Source organism: Carassius auratus, chromosome 22 (assembly GCF_003368295.1).
Source record: "Carassius auratus strain Wakin chromosome 22, ASM336829v1, whole genome shotgun sequence".
Taxonomy (NCBI): domain Eukaryota; kingdom Metazoa; phylum Chordata; class Actinopteri; order Cypriniformes; family Cyprinidae; genus Carassius; species Carassius auratus.
The window spans coordinates 670,613-684,919 of record NC_039264.1 but is presented as its reverse complement, the minus strand read 5'-3'; the positions used below and the strand labels follow the sequence as shown (position 1 = coordinate 684,919).

Genomic DNA, 14,307 nt, shown 5'->3' with positions numbered 1-14,307 from the left:
TGTTCAGGATTTTCTGCTGAGAGTCTGTTTCTGGTCGCTCTGGTCCAGATGATTGAGTCTGAACTCAGATCCACATCAGTCACGCACCGCAGACACACGCACAGTATCTGTCCAATAAGTGCTGAGTACAGGTCAGCGGAGCGAGCGATATAACATCAGCTGAACAACACACCGCATCACATCCATCACCACTGATGAGAGAGACACCATCCATAACATCTTCACATGTCTGACTCCTACAGGACACTACACACACTTCATATAGCTTTATTATTTATGCCTTCATCATTAGACCTGTTCAGACTGTGTGATGTCCTGAGGAAACACACAGGTCTGCTCCAGGCTCAGTGTGTGGAGGAACTGAGATTCACTTCTTCACGAGTGTTTGTGTGGAAACACAGCTCCAAACCTCCAAACATGAAAAATACAATTAATAAAAATAAAATAGAATGAAATAAACATAAAATGTAAAATAATGAAAATATAAAAGGAAAAGGGGAACAATTAATAATGAAAACATAAAATAATACAATTATATAAAGAAATCTTAATAAATTTAATCTAGAATGTAATTAAATATCTTAAATATGCATAACCTCAATACATGTTAAAATTAAACATAAAATACAAATTTAAATATATTTAAAATATATAAAAGATTAAATATTTAAAATTTTATTCATATTTTAAATATTACAATATTTAATTCAATGTAAGTTCTTATCCTTAACATACTAAATGAAGTATTATACAAAATAAAATATAAAAAATTTAAAATTACTTATTTTAAATATTAAACATATTCATATTAAAATTATTATTAACACCTAACAGACTTATCATAAGTAATATTTTATATTCTTAATATTAATGTTAAAATTGTTTATAACCTCAGTGCATGTTCGTAACTTAAAATATTAAACTTATAATTATTAAAAAATATATTTTGACAATGTATTGTAAAATGACACTTTAAATATTAAAATCAGAAACAAATATTAATATTAAAATTTAAAAACAATAATAATATTAATATTTAAATTATGTATAACCTCTTTTTAATAATGAAAGATTGAAAAATATTTCAAATAATAAATTTTAATATTAAAATAGTAACTTTAAAATTGTAACTTCAATGTGTGTTTTACTAGTGCTGGGCAATGATAAATCGCATACAAAATAAAAGTTTTTGTTTATATAACATATGTGTGTATATATGATTTATATATAAGCATATAAAGACGCATACAGTATATATTTTGGAAATATTTACAAGTACGCATTTACATTTATATCTAATTTACATTATATAGAAATATATTTAATATACTGCATAAACAAAACATATTTTTCATAAATATATGCATATATGTGTGTGTGTGTATTTATATATACATAATAAACATACACAATATATTATGTAAACAAACACTTTTGGTTTGGATACAATTAATCGCGATTAATCGTTGCCCAGCACTAGTTTTTACATTTAATAAATTATTATATAAATTCATATATATATATATATATATATATATATATTTTTTTTACTGTTTACCTTACTTATAGTTCTCTTTTTAAAATGAAGTAGAACTAATTCAACTTACAAAAAACAAACAAACAAAAAATCACCCCTCTAAAGCTTCCCCAAAATTAAATATATAAACAAAAATAGAGGGAAACATGTTTTTAAGTAGTGGTTTTCGGTCTCTGAGTATAATGTAACAGCAGCAGTCAGTAATGATGGCGGGGCAGCTGTGATCCGCATCTGAAAGGAGCATCGGTGTGTGTGTGTGTGTGTGTGAGCCCCCAGAGCCCCGGCGAGAACAGCGCCAGGTTTTAACCTGCCCTGGAGACACATGCGACTCCGCGCACACCAGTTGGCCTGGAGAAGTGCCAACGCGTCGATGTTACGACCGGCACCCGGGGAAGAGAGCGAGAGCTTGACAGAAACAGCCTCGTCTGCCACGCATAAGCCACGAACTCTCTCCACCACCAAACATGGCTGCCATGAAAACTCCACTAATTAGTCCCTTAATGACTTCCAGGCTTGGCAAACACGCCGCTACAACTTCATCATAAATAAATTAGCAGATAAATAGTTAAGGAACTCATTATAACTCAATAACAAGATGTCGGGGCACCACTGTGTCACAGCAGCTCATCCTGATGGTGGTCAATCTGATCTACATGCTAGCTAACAAGATTTGGGACGAAATGCTAACGTGAAATCAAAACTGATACTATCTTCTTCCAATGTAATAGCATATGTCAATCCAGAAATAAATAGATAAATAAAACTACCCCCACCCCCATCCTATTAAACACGGATAAATTGTAATATCCAGTTTCACTCAGAAATACATCATGTTATGTGGGTTGAAAACACTATATTATGACTTTAATGAGAAAGAAAGGCTTAAGGATTGCACTGAAGTGACAAGATTAGCATGATAGCAAGTAGCTAGCTGCCCTGTTGCAAACTTGTCATCATAATATCTCTTTATGCATCCAGAAATACATCACATTATGAAAGTAAAATGGGTATTGATCACTATATCATGACTTAAATTAGAAATACCTTGTCATTTCATGACATTAGCATAATAGCACGTAGCTAGCTGTCCTGTTCTGAATGTGTCGTCATAATTTCTCATTATGCATGCAGAAATTTATCACATTACGAAAGTAAAATGGAAATTAATCACTTTATCGGGATTTAAATGAGAAATACCTTGTGATTCCGTGAAATTAGCATGGTAGCATGTAGCTAGCTGTCCTGTTACAAATTTGTCATCATCATTTCTAATTATACATTCAGAAATTCATCACATTTCAAAAGTGTAATTGTTTTGACTTCTATCACAATTTTAGTTAGAAATAATTTGTCATTTCATTAGATTAGCATGTTAGCAATAAGCTAGCTGCTCTGTTGTGAATTTGTAGTCATCATTTCTTGAGATATATCCATTATTATATCACATGATGAAAGTTAAACGAATACTCTATATCACTATATCAAGACTTCAGTGAGAAATAAAGTGTGATTTGGAGAGATTAGCATTATAGCAAGAAGCTAGCCACCCTGTTTTGTCATAATCCCTCATTATATATCCAGAATTCATATGATTAGCATGATAGCAAGTAGCTAGCTATCCTGTTTTGTCATAATCCCTCATTATATATCCAGAATTCATATGATTAGCATGATAGCAAGTAGCTAGCTATCCTGTTGCTAACTTGTTGTCATGATCCCTCATTATATATCCAGAGTTCATATGATTAGCACGATAGCAAGTAGCAAGCTAGCCTGTTGCGATTGTCATCCTGATCCCTCTTTATATATCCAGAATTCACATGATTAGCACGATAGCAAGTAGCTAGCTAGCCTGTCGTGAAATTGTTGTCATAATTCCTCATTACATATCCAGAAATACATCACATTACGAAAGTAACAGTGATTTTGTGCTCTATATCAAGAAAATAATGAGAAACACTTTGTGATTGCATGAAACTAGTCTTGAAACACGCTACCAATGACACTCCAAATGATGTTACTCAGAAACAGGATTGTGTTTAGTGCTAATGCTAAGTATATTGTGGATAGCAAGGATGGAGACTATGCTAGCACACCAAGGAGACTTGTTTGTAATCTGGTATGAAAAACACAAGATGGAAATGGACTAACCGTGCAATAACGTCAAAATACTGTCATGTGCCAAGAATCAAACATGAATGCTACATGCTAAAGATGATAAAACCAAAACAAGAAACGACCACAATGCTAAGTTATCCTGAGGGGTTGCTAACACACTGCTAATATGCTATGCTAAAATTAACGATTTGGTGATTTGTTAGCATTAACAATTAAATCGTAGCACAAAATTGCGCAAGAGATTCTCAGAGAACAGCTACGATGTACTCAGTGCAAATTCTAACTTCCTGTTTGTGGGGTAGGTCAACATCAGCGCTAATCCCATCATACACACAACAGCAGTAACAACATTCAAACACACAGCGCTAGAATAAAATCCAAATCAGGTTTGAGTTTCTTGGAAACGAGTCTGACTCACATGCACCACGTCAACACAATTATCTCGCGACTATGCACTAGCATTACTGATTACTTTAGCATGACTATCATTCTTCTGCAGCTCAGACATCATTTACTGATAATGCTAGTTCACATTGATCATGTGTATAATGGGATTGTATGCATTTCGTAGCTACACCGTGTTTGTTTGTGTTTAGCAGATGCGATAAGCTAATCCGCTACACATGGTGGCTAACTTCTAGTTTTCGTGGGTAATGTTTGTCAGTGCCTAAAAACAAACAAACAACTTCCTGATTGAGATTCTTTCACACTGATAGCATAGAAATCATCGTTTCCGATTGGGCTAGCAAAAAAGTCTCACAGATTAAAAAATAGCATGAAATGCTATTACTAGCTGCTAAAGTAATTTAAACAACAACATTATAAGGTCAGTCAGTTCATAAATGTGTATAACTAAACGTTCCTGTCAACATATAAGATTATAACACATGGCTAATAGCAATTAGCATTGAGATATGAAGGCAGCTAAAGTGATTAGCATACGAGTGCACAATTTTGGTGGCTAGCTAAAGCGGTAAATTGAATGTACTGTGTGCTTTATTTTGTTAACAGTTAATCTGTAGTGTTTTTGCTTTGTACTACATTGCGAGTAAGGCTAGCGCAGCACTGATTATTTTAATTTCGTTCACAGCGGGAGACACGGCTCACTTCACACAAATAAATCTAGAAACGCTTGAAAGACTTACGAAGCAAACTTTCACTGAAACCAAGGCAAGAAGTATTTAACAGCACAAACAGCCGGATTCAAAGAAAACCCCCTGTAATGTTTACTAGCTACAGGCAGATCAGTACACATGTGGAGAACTTTACAAACAAGTACTGTGGCAATACCATGGTGCTGAATAATCTGCATATTCATAAAGTGTTTAATGATTAATGTATGAATCTTATCATTCATATATTATTCAAACATTTTATATATATAAAGTAAAGCATGAGCATGAAGACAAACTGAGCTATTCTCTGAAACTTGTGTGTGTGTGTGTGTGTGATACTGTAAATTGACTGGTTTTGCAGATCGATACTGTGGCTTCCCTAATTGGACAGTTTTTCTTGACTGAAACCAAATACCCACAATGCAAACCGCTGCTGGATCGTCTGCAGCTATTCTAGCTTCAAAGTCACCTGCTGTGTGTGTGTGTGTGTGTGTGTGTGTGTGTGTCAATGTCATCCACATGAGTTTCTCCCCATTTATGGAGCATTAAACAATAAAATTAATCTAAATATATAAAACAAATACATTTAACTCAAGTACTTACAATTAAGGTTTATTGTGTAATAAACAATAATGTAAAATAAAGTATATGAAATATATTAAATAAATTAAATAGTATATATATTAATTTTGTAATCATTTTATATAAATGTTAAATAATTTATTTACTTAAATGTGCTTGCGATGGAGGTTTATGGAGCAATAAATATTTAAATACACAGTTTGACAAGGAACGATATTAAATATATATCAAATATTATTTATTCTTTTAAATAACTTTACATTAATAACTATATTTTTTAAATTCAACAATTAAACAATTATTTTTACATAAAATACATCTTACAATGCAGGTTTTGTGGTAAAAAAAATGTTAAAATAGTTTTTGATAATATGGTAACTATACATAAAATAAATTTTTTTAATAATAATTTTACATTAACAATTAATAAAAAAATAAATGACTTATATTAAAGTAATTTTTAAAGGTTTACAAGCGTGCAATACTTATTGAAATTCACAGTTTTGACAAAATAAAATATATTAATATAAATTAATTGAAAATTATTCTTTTGAAAATAATTATACATAATTAAAAAGTAATATAAGTAATTTCACAATCATTTTTTGGAGGCTTCGAGGTAATAAAAATTCAAATACACAGTTAGATATGCATCAAATAAATAAATAAAAAATAATGTAATTATTTTAAACATAATTTTACATTAATAATTAATATTCTTCCACTAATCGGGCATGTTCAAATAAATCCAAACATTAATTTACTTACTGTAAACACAATACATAACCTAAAAAATAACAAAATGTTTTACTGACTCACTACTGTTTGTCCAAAAGTTTATTTTTTGCTCTCTCTCTGTATCCCAGAGGATTCAAGCCACATAAAACTGTCAGATCCAGACAAACTAGCAAACAAATCCACACATTTATCATCTGTTGTGATTATTTGAGGTAAACACGCCCCTAAACGACACCGCAAGCTCTGATTGGTCACTTTGCATGTCAATCAAACATTCTGTTTCTGTCTAAGTGGGTGTGTCTCATCTAGGAAACATCAAGGCTTTATTAGATTGAACTGGAATCATTGATTATAATAGTAAATAATGCTTCTGACTAATGACTGAATATTCACAGGCTCTTCTGTGCGAATCCCTTCACATAAACAGTGTGAAATATTAACAGAAAACATCTGGGAGATATTCCAGTGACAGACTTCAGATCAGTGTTGCTCCTGAAGCTGTTTCACATGGGCTTTAGTAAATCACATTAGCATTAACATTAATTTATTACATATTTACATGCCATAATTACAGTGCTAATTTATGTATATGAGCAGAGTGTGACTTTAAAAAGCGCAACAGCAAAATAATAAAACACACCAATGATCAATAAATAGCCACATTTATAATAATACATCAAGCAAAATTACTAAAAATAAAATATTGTACAAAAATTATTACAGTGTAACAATTTTACAATAATTTATATTTTTATTTATTAAATTATTGTTTAAATTATTATTATACTACTATTACTAATTATAAGTATAAAAGCCTAGCGTGAGTTTAATAACAGGACGGTAACAAATATATGACAAAATTCAGGAATGATTCATAAAAAGCCAAATTAATTATAATATAATATTACTAATTATCATAATTATTTTTTTTAATTACAAATATTAAATGAGACAGTAACAATAATAATAAAAAATAATAAAATATTATTACAAATGCTCAAATTTACTGATGGTTGGTAACAAGTGTGTGTTTTATAATAAATAAAATATGTTTATTTTAGTATTTTAGTATTGGTTTTATTATTTATGCAAAATGAATACTAAAATACACAAATGAACTACAAACACCTACATTTATAATATACATTTTGATCAAAATGACTAAGATTAAAATATTTTGAATAAAGCAACAATAAAAAAAAATATATATATATTAAAAATGATAAATATTTTTATTTCTAATATTCTTTCAAAAATAGCTTTTATAATCCCAAACTGTAAACTCTGAATTCTGATGTGTGCAAATATTTGATATTTTGCAATAAATTATCTATGTGTTTGATTTACTAGTTAATATTCTTATTTAGGTATAATTATTATATAATTGTTATTATTACTATTATTATTAGGGCTATTGCTGGTGTAAAGAAAAAATATAATAAATTAAAACTGATCAATAAAAAATAAAATACAAATATATTTTTCATTATTAAGGCTATTGTTGATGTAAAGAAAAAATTCTAATACATTAAAAAATAACTAATTAAATAATACACATAAATGGTGAAAGTTTAAATGAAGTAGTTTCAGTTTATCAGTTTTATTAGTGTAATTTCTGCATGTTTATTTGTGTATAGTTGTCAAGCACATACTGTAGAACTGAAGAGATGTGATGTGTGTTTTCTCTGTTAAAGCTGATTGTGAGTCGCAGTGGTTCACCTGTAGATCGTGAGGAAGAGGAGGATGAGGAGGAAGAGTCTCAGCGGAGCACTAATGACCGCAGCCGTTATTAGAGGACACACAGGAATGGATCTTCACTCATTAGTGTACAGCGCTCGTTTGTTCTGTTAATGAGGCGTTTCTACAGGTCAGACGGCGACAGACCGACACGGACCTTCATCCAGAACCAGACCTGTGACACCACGACCAATCAAACACAGATCATTAACAACAGACTCTGAGAGAAGACAGGATCACACCTGAAACATGACAAATCATACAGAGCTGCATCTAAAATATACATTCAATAAACATAAAACTGGATCCACAACTAGAGTATTAAAGACATGTTAACTTAAAAATGGTTCAAATGCATTCACTGTGTTCATGCATTTAACTGTTATTTTAGTATTATTGATGACTTGGTTTTTGTTAGTATTCTTAACGATATTTCCTATTTTTTCCATTTATTTTTTATTTTAGTAAGGTTTATGAATTTTTTTTGTCATTTTTTGTTTTGTTTTTAATTTTTATTATTATTACTTTTAAATATCCATATGAAAATTAGACTTGTTGACAACTAGTTGAAATAAATGAATTTTAATGCAAGTTATTATTTTTTTGTTTTATCTTTAGCTTTAATTGACAATTTAAAATTACAAAATACATCAATTATATATATAATTATAAAACATTAATATGAGACACACACATACACATATACTGTACTGTATATAGCTAAAAGTATTAAAATATAAAATATTATTGCAAAATATATATATATAAAGTATATGTAAAATACATCAAAAAAGTTCATAAAACATATTTAAGTTTTTATTAAAAAATTTTTTAAAAAAAAATTTATTAATGTAAAAAAGTAATTTAATAGAGTTTAAAATACATAAAAAGTCATAAAATGTCTAATAAGAAATTCATAGAAAACTTAAAATGCATCAAAATAAGTATAAAACTATCTAAAAATGTTTAAAAACAATTATATAAAATATAAATATGAAAATAATAAAAAATGCATTTAATATGTAATTTAGAATATATTTGAATATATATTAAAAAATATTTCAAATTGATATAAAACAAAGTCACAAATTACATAGACATGATTAAATTATAAAAATCAGTAAACTAAATGATATATTATTAATAGCTAAAACATTAAAATTGCAAAAGAATAAAATATTAATAATATTATATAATGATGATATTTGTATGTAATCTTCCCAGCATGCTTTCAGAAGCTCTAATCCTGATCTCTCACAGTAAAGAGTGCAGACAGGAAGTGAATGGAGCTGTAACTGTTCTCTGGTTCAGATGAACAAGTGCTCTCTCTCTCTCTCTCTCTCTCTCTCTCTCTCTCAGAGGAGATGATTTCTTCCTCTCTCATTTCCATGTTGATTCATGTATTGTTATCAGTCCCTCGTGCGGTTGTTTGTTAGATGGCACTCGTTGACTTACAAACTTTCGACTTTTGTCGTGGCTTGTCATTTTGTCCAGATTACGGAGCACTGGCGTCCTCACATCTAAAGAAAACCAGAAAAACCATTAGCAAAAACTAAAACAACGTGCAGGAATGTCAGGAATAACAGGTGACTAATAATAAAAACAACACTTTTGAATCTAAAAAAAAAAATCTAATTATATTTTCATTTGATTGAATATTCATGTGCAAACAAAAAAAAATGCATGATGCACATAGAAAATACACTTTAGGTCTATATGCACACACAAAAAAGTTATATTTAACTAACATTTTGAACCTAAATTACATACTTTTTTTTTAAAGCACATGTTTACAGTTACATATAATGGCACCAATCTTGCATAAAATATAACCTGCACATGTTCTTAGTAGATTGAATAAGATTTACCCAGGTCATATGAGACTTTGATTTTTTCCTTTCAAAAGCAGAAAGTGTAAATGAATGAATGTCTTCCAGTCACCTCAGAGTTAAAATGTGAAACACTTGAACAACATGACCTCCGGGTGTTGCTTTGACAAATACCTCTATATCTACAAATATATCACGTTTATTGGAGCAGTGATGGATTTCCTCTCAGCATCGCGCTCTTATTTAGAAAAACAAACAACAACAAAACAAGTATCCTCGATGAGCGCGGCTACACGGGGCGACAAGTGCACTTCATCTTCCCGCGCTTATTCTCCTCAAGCGGAGAAAAGTAGCAGAGACTCTTCCCGCCAGAAAACGCAGTGCGTTCTATAATGGCGCGAGTCAGCGCGAGTTAAACTGAAACTGACGAGGGATCGTTTCTGAAAGCTGCCAAATCATAACCAATGGAGGAGCCGATGGCCAGGTGGGAAAATAAATCTAGAAATCCCCTTTCAGTAGAGCAAAAAACGACTGGCATGTCTTTATTTACTCACCCTCGTGTCTGTACGTAGCCGACTACGTCAAACTTCCTACTTCCGGTCAATTTCATTTCGCTTCTGTACTCAGTCTGATACAGCGTCAGAGCTTTCTGTTTGCCACCGGTCTGGAAACAGCCGGGCCAATCAACGAACAGAGGGCGGGCTGAGAGCGTAAATGAATAAATGAGAGCGTAGATTAATTTCGCATAATCTGCAAAAGTCGTTTACAGCCATGTTCACTCCGGTATTTCGCTCGCGTCATCATGTGTTTACAACAGGTTTACAGTGGAAGTTCAATCATAGATTTGAGTTCGATGCATGATGTCTGTGCTTCGATGCGACTGTACAGGCGCATGACATACGTCATACCTAAACGTATCTGATTGGCTGACGGGTAACCAATGATTTTAAACTTCAGACAAGCGCCCCCTAGCAAGAGAGAAAACACTTCTCTATTATGCCATTCCAGACTCTGTCTACGAAGCAAAAGTGAAGTAGCAGAGTCTGGAATTACCAGGCTAGTCTGTAGCTTGAAAATCCTTTTATTAGTTTGTGGATTTGCTTGAGCTAAAAAACTGCTGAACATAAATAAAATGTGCAAAAGGATTTTGAAAAAATACCCTTAGAAAGAGCTACTGCATTCAAACTTCCAAACTGACTCAAATGATTCGCGAACCCGCTACGAACTCCCTAACTGATTCAAATGATTCGCGATCCCCAAACTGACTCAAATGATTCGCGAACCCGCTACGAACTCTCGAATTGATTCAAATGATCCGCGAAGCCGCTCCGAACTCCCGAACTGATTCAAATGATTTGCGATCCCCAAATTGACTCAATGATTTGCGAACCCGCTCCGAACTCCCGAACTAACTCCAATGATTCGCGAACCCGCTACGAACTCCCGAATTGACTCAAATGATTCGCGAACCCGCTCCGAACTCCCGATATGACTCAAATGATTCGCGAACCCGCTCCGAACTCCCAAACTGGTTCAAATGATTCACGCTCCATACTCCGAACTAGGAAGAATTAGGAAGCGTGCATTGTGAAAGGCGCTCTGAAAAGTTGCAGCGCAGGCAAAGCAATAAAACCTCTATTTAAGCAGATGTCCAAATGAACTTACTGGTAAAAGCACGTTCTGGGCGCATGGAGGTGGCAGTATGCTCAAGAGCTGTATTTTGAAGTGCCGGTACTATGTCATTTACCTCCCCAACCCCCCCAACCCCCCCCCCCAAAAAAAACCTTTTCTGTAACCTTTCATTTGTATTTAAAGTAACAATCTGCAAATGTAAATGTGAAAATGTACATATTAATAGGTTTGATGTGACAAAGTTATTAAAAATGTAAGTCATTAATACATTTCACATCATCATTTGAATGCATTTTTATTCTTAAAAAAACAGCAATTATGTTGTTTATTTTTTATTAATAGTAACAACCTGCATATAAAATGTATTTATTTATAGGTTTGATGTGGCAAAGTTAGTCATAAATGCATTTTGAAACATTCTACTGTAATTTATTTTTTATTTTTTACCAAAAACAGCCAAGTTTGCACATTTAAATTAAAGAATTATATGTAAAGTTAAATTAAATAAAAAAAAGTAAATTTTTTTCAATTTAAATATATGTATGTTTGTTTTTAGGTTTGATGTGGTAAAGTTATACTATACCACCCTAAAATGAAAATGTAGTCATTAAATCACTTACACCCTTGTTGTTTCAAACCCGTAAAAGCTCAGTTCTCTTCGGAACACAATTTACCATATTTTAGATGAAAACCAGGAGGATTGTGACTGTCCCATAGATTGCCAAGTAAATAACCATGTCAAGGTCCATAAAAGATATCAGAATACTCCATCTGCCATCAGACGTGTAATCTGGGTGATATGAAGCGACGGGAACACTTTTTATAAGCAAACGGTGATCTGGATTAACACAGAGGAGACCGTTGACAAAAAAGAAATGATTGAATAAAGTCGTTATTTTTGTTTTCTTCACTTGCAAAAAGTGTTCCTGTAGCTTCAAATAACCCAGATTACACTATTCTGACGACCACTTTGACATTGTTATTTACTTAGCAGTCTATGGGACGGTAAAAAACCTCCGGGTTTTCATCCAAAATATCTTCAATTGTGTTCCGAAGATGAACTGAGCTTTTACGGTTTGGAACGACAAGGGGGTAAATTATTAATGACAAATTTTCATTTTGGGGTTTGAATATCCCTTTAAGCATTAAGCATGTTGTTAATCATGCCAAGTCATAAATACATTTCAAATTATCATTCAAACATAATTATTATATTACTACACACACACACACACACACACACACACACCAAGTTTTTGGAACATTCATTTAAAACAGTAATTTGGATTTAAACCATCAAATCATAACAAATGGAGGAGCCAATGGCCAGAAAAAAAAAATATAAAAAATCCTATTTTGAAGGACTAGTTCACCTAAAACCGAATGGGTGTGTATTTCGTCATTCTCCACACCAGAGCATCATCTTCTCCTGTTTAAAGCTCATGAACAAACACAGGGCTGTAGTTTCGCAGCTGAACAAGGGTTTATGAACGCATCTGTGCAGCGGAAACAGCAAAAGCCCATTTGTCTGGATTCATAATACATGTTGTGGGGTGAAGATCTATATATACCAGCCACTGGCACCATTCTGCCGCTCTTCTTCATGTTTAATCTCTCGTCCTCTTCACAAATGGCTTCTGACAGCGGTTTACGGCCTTGCAATCTGTTCTCGGGGTCCTAGGTAATAAACATGCGTTTAATGATGGTTTGGTAACTGAAATGATAAATCAAATTAATCAAATACGCCCACCGCAGAGGATTCTGTGGTCCTTCATCTCCTTCTCCTTCATTTTGGTCTTTAACGAAGCACTCGTTAGTTCCTCACATCTTGATTTTATACAGCAGTCATAAAACATTATAAAACAATGCAAAAATAACAAAAAAATTACTTTGAAATATCATTATATTGTATTAAATTACATTATAATATGTAATTTTACTACAAAAACCAAACATCAACTTTTCTTCAACGTTTCTTTTAGATTTAAAATCATTTTATCTGTTTATTTAAATTAAATGTCAAATTAAACATTGAAAATGTATGTACTTATAAGTTGTGGAACATTTTAGTCATAAATACATTACAAAACATAATTGTAGCTTTACATCTTTAAAAAAAAACTCCAACATTTCTGGAAAGTTTCACTTGCATTTATAGTAACAATCTGCATATTTAAATTAAATGTTTAATCAAACTGAAAAATTAATGTTTATAGGTTTGACGTGATACATCTGTTAAACATCTTAATTATAAATACATTTCATAACATCATTCTAATGTATTTTTCATAAAAAATGTAAAGCTTCTGCAACTTTTCATTTGGATTTATAGGAACAATCTGCACATTTCAATTAAATGTTAATTTAAGCAGTTATAGGTTTGATTTAGGTAAAGGTTGTTAAACATTTAAGTCATTAATACATCTGAAAACAGCATTCTAGCATAAATTTCCTTAGAATAACCAAATAGCAATGTTTCTGCAATGATTCGTTTGGGTTTATAATAACACTCTTCATGTTTTAATTAAACTTTAAAGGAAATGGTGAAAACGCCTTTGTTCATATGCATTTTTGGGTCATAAATAAAGCTCAAAACATGATTTGAATGCTATTTTACGAAACAAACAAACGCCAATGTTTCTGGAATGTTTTGTTTGGGTTTAAAACACAATCTGCATATTTAAATTAAAAAATTAAATGTACCAACAACAACAACAAACATTTCATAAAACATTGCAAAAGGATGTGCAAACAATATCATAGCTTTTCTGCAATGTTATGAAAATATGTATTACGTTAAAACAACATACCGTATCATGCATTAAAGAAGCTTACGATAAAAAACAGTAATAAAGTCTTTTAACAACATACTGTAGTTGTGAAAGCTTGGATCTCTGCTCTTTCACAAAGAAACCCACCAATCAACTGGACACGGTCATGTTTATATACAGTAGCATTAAACTCACATATCTACAGTAAGGATGTTTATGCTGTAGAACTGATACTGTATGTATCTAGT

General features: G+C 31.8%; 1 long non-coding RNA gene across 1 annotated transcript; it reads right to left on the bottom strand.

The window, feature by feature from the left end:
• Positions 1 to 7,701: 7,701 nt before the first annotated feature.
• LOC113040620 (uncharacterized) lies at positions 7,702 to 10,283 on the bottom strand. Its single transcript, XR_003275259.1, has 3 exons — positions 10,211 to 10,283; positions 9,283 to 9,347; positions 7,702 to 8,002 (listed from the first exon to the last, which is right to left on the bottom strand). It is a non-coding gene; the product is annotated as an uncharacterized LOC113040620 (long non-coding RNA).
• Positions 10,284 to 14,307: the final 4,024 nt, after the last annotated feature.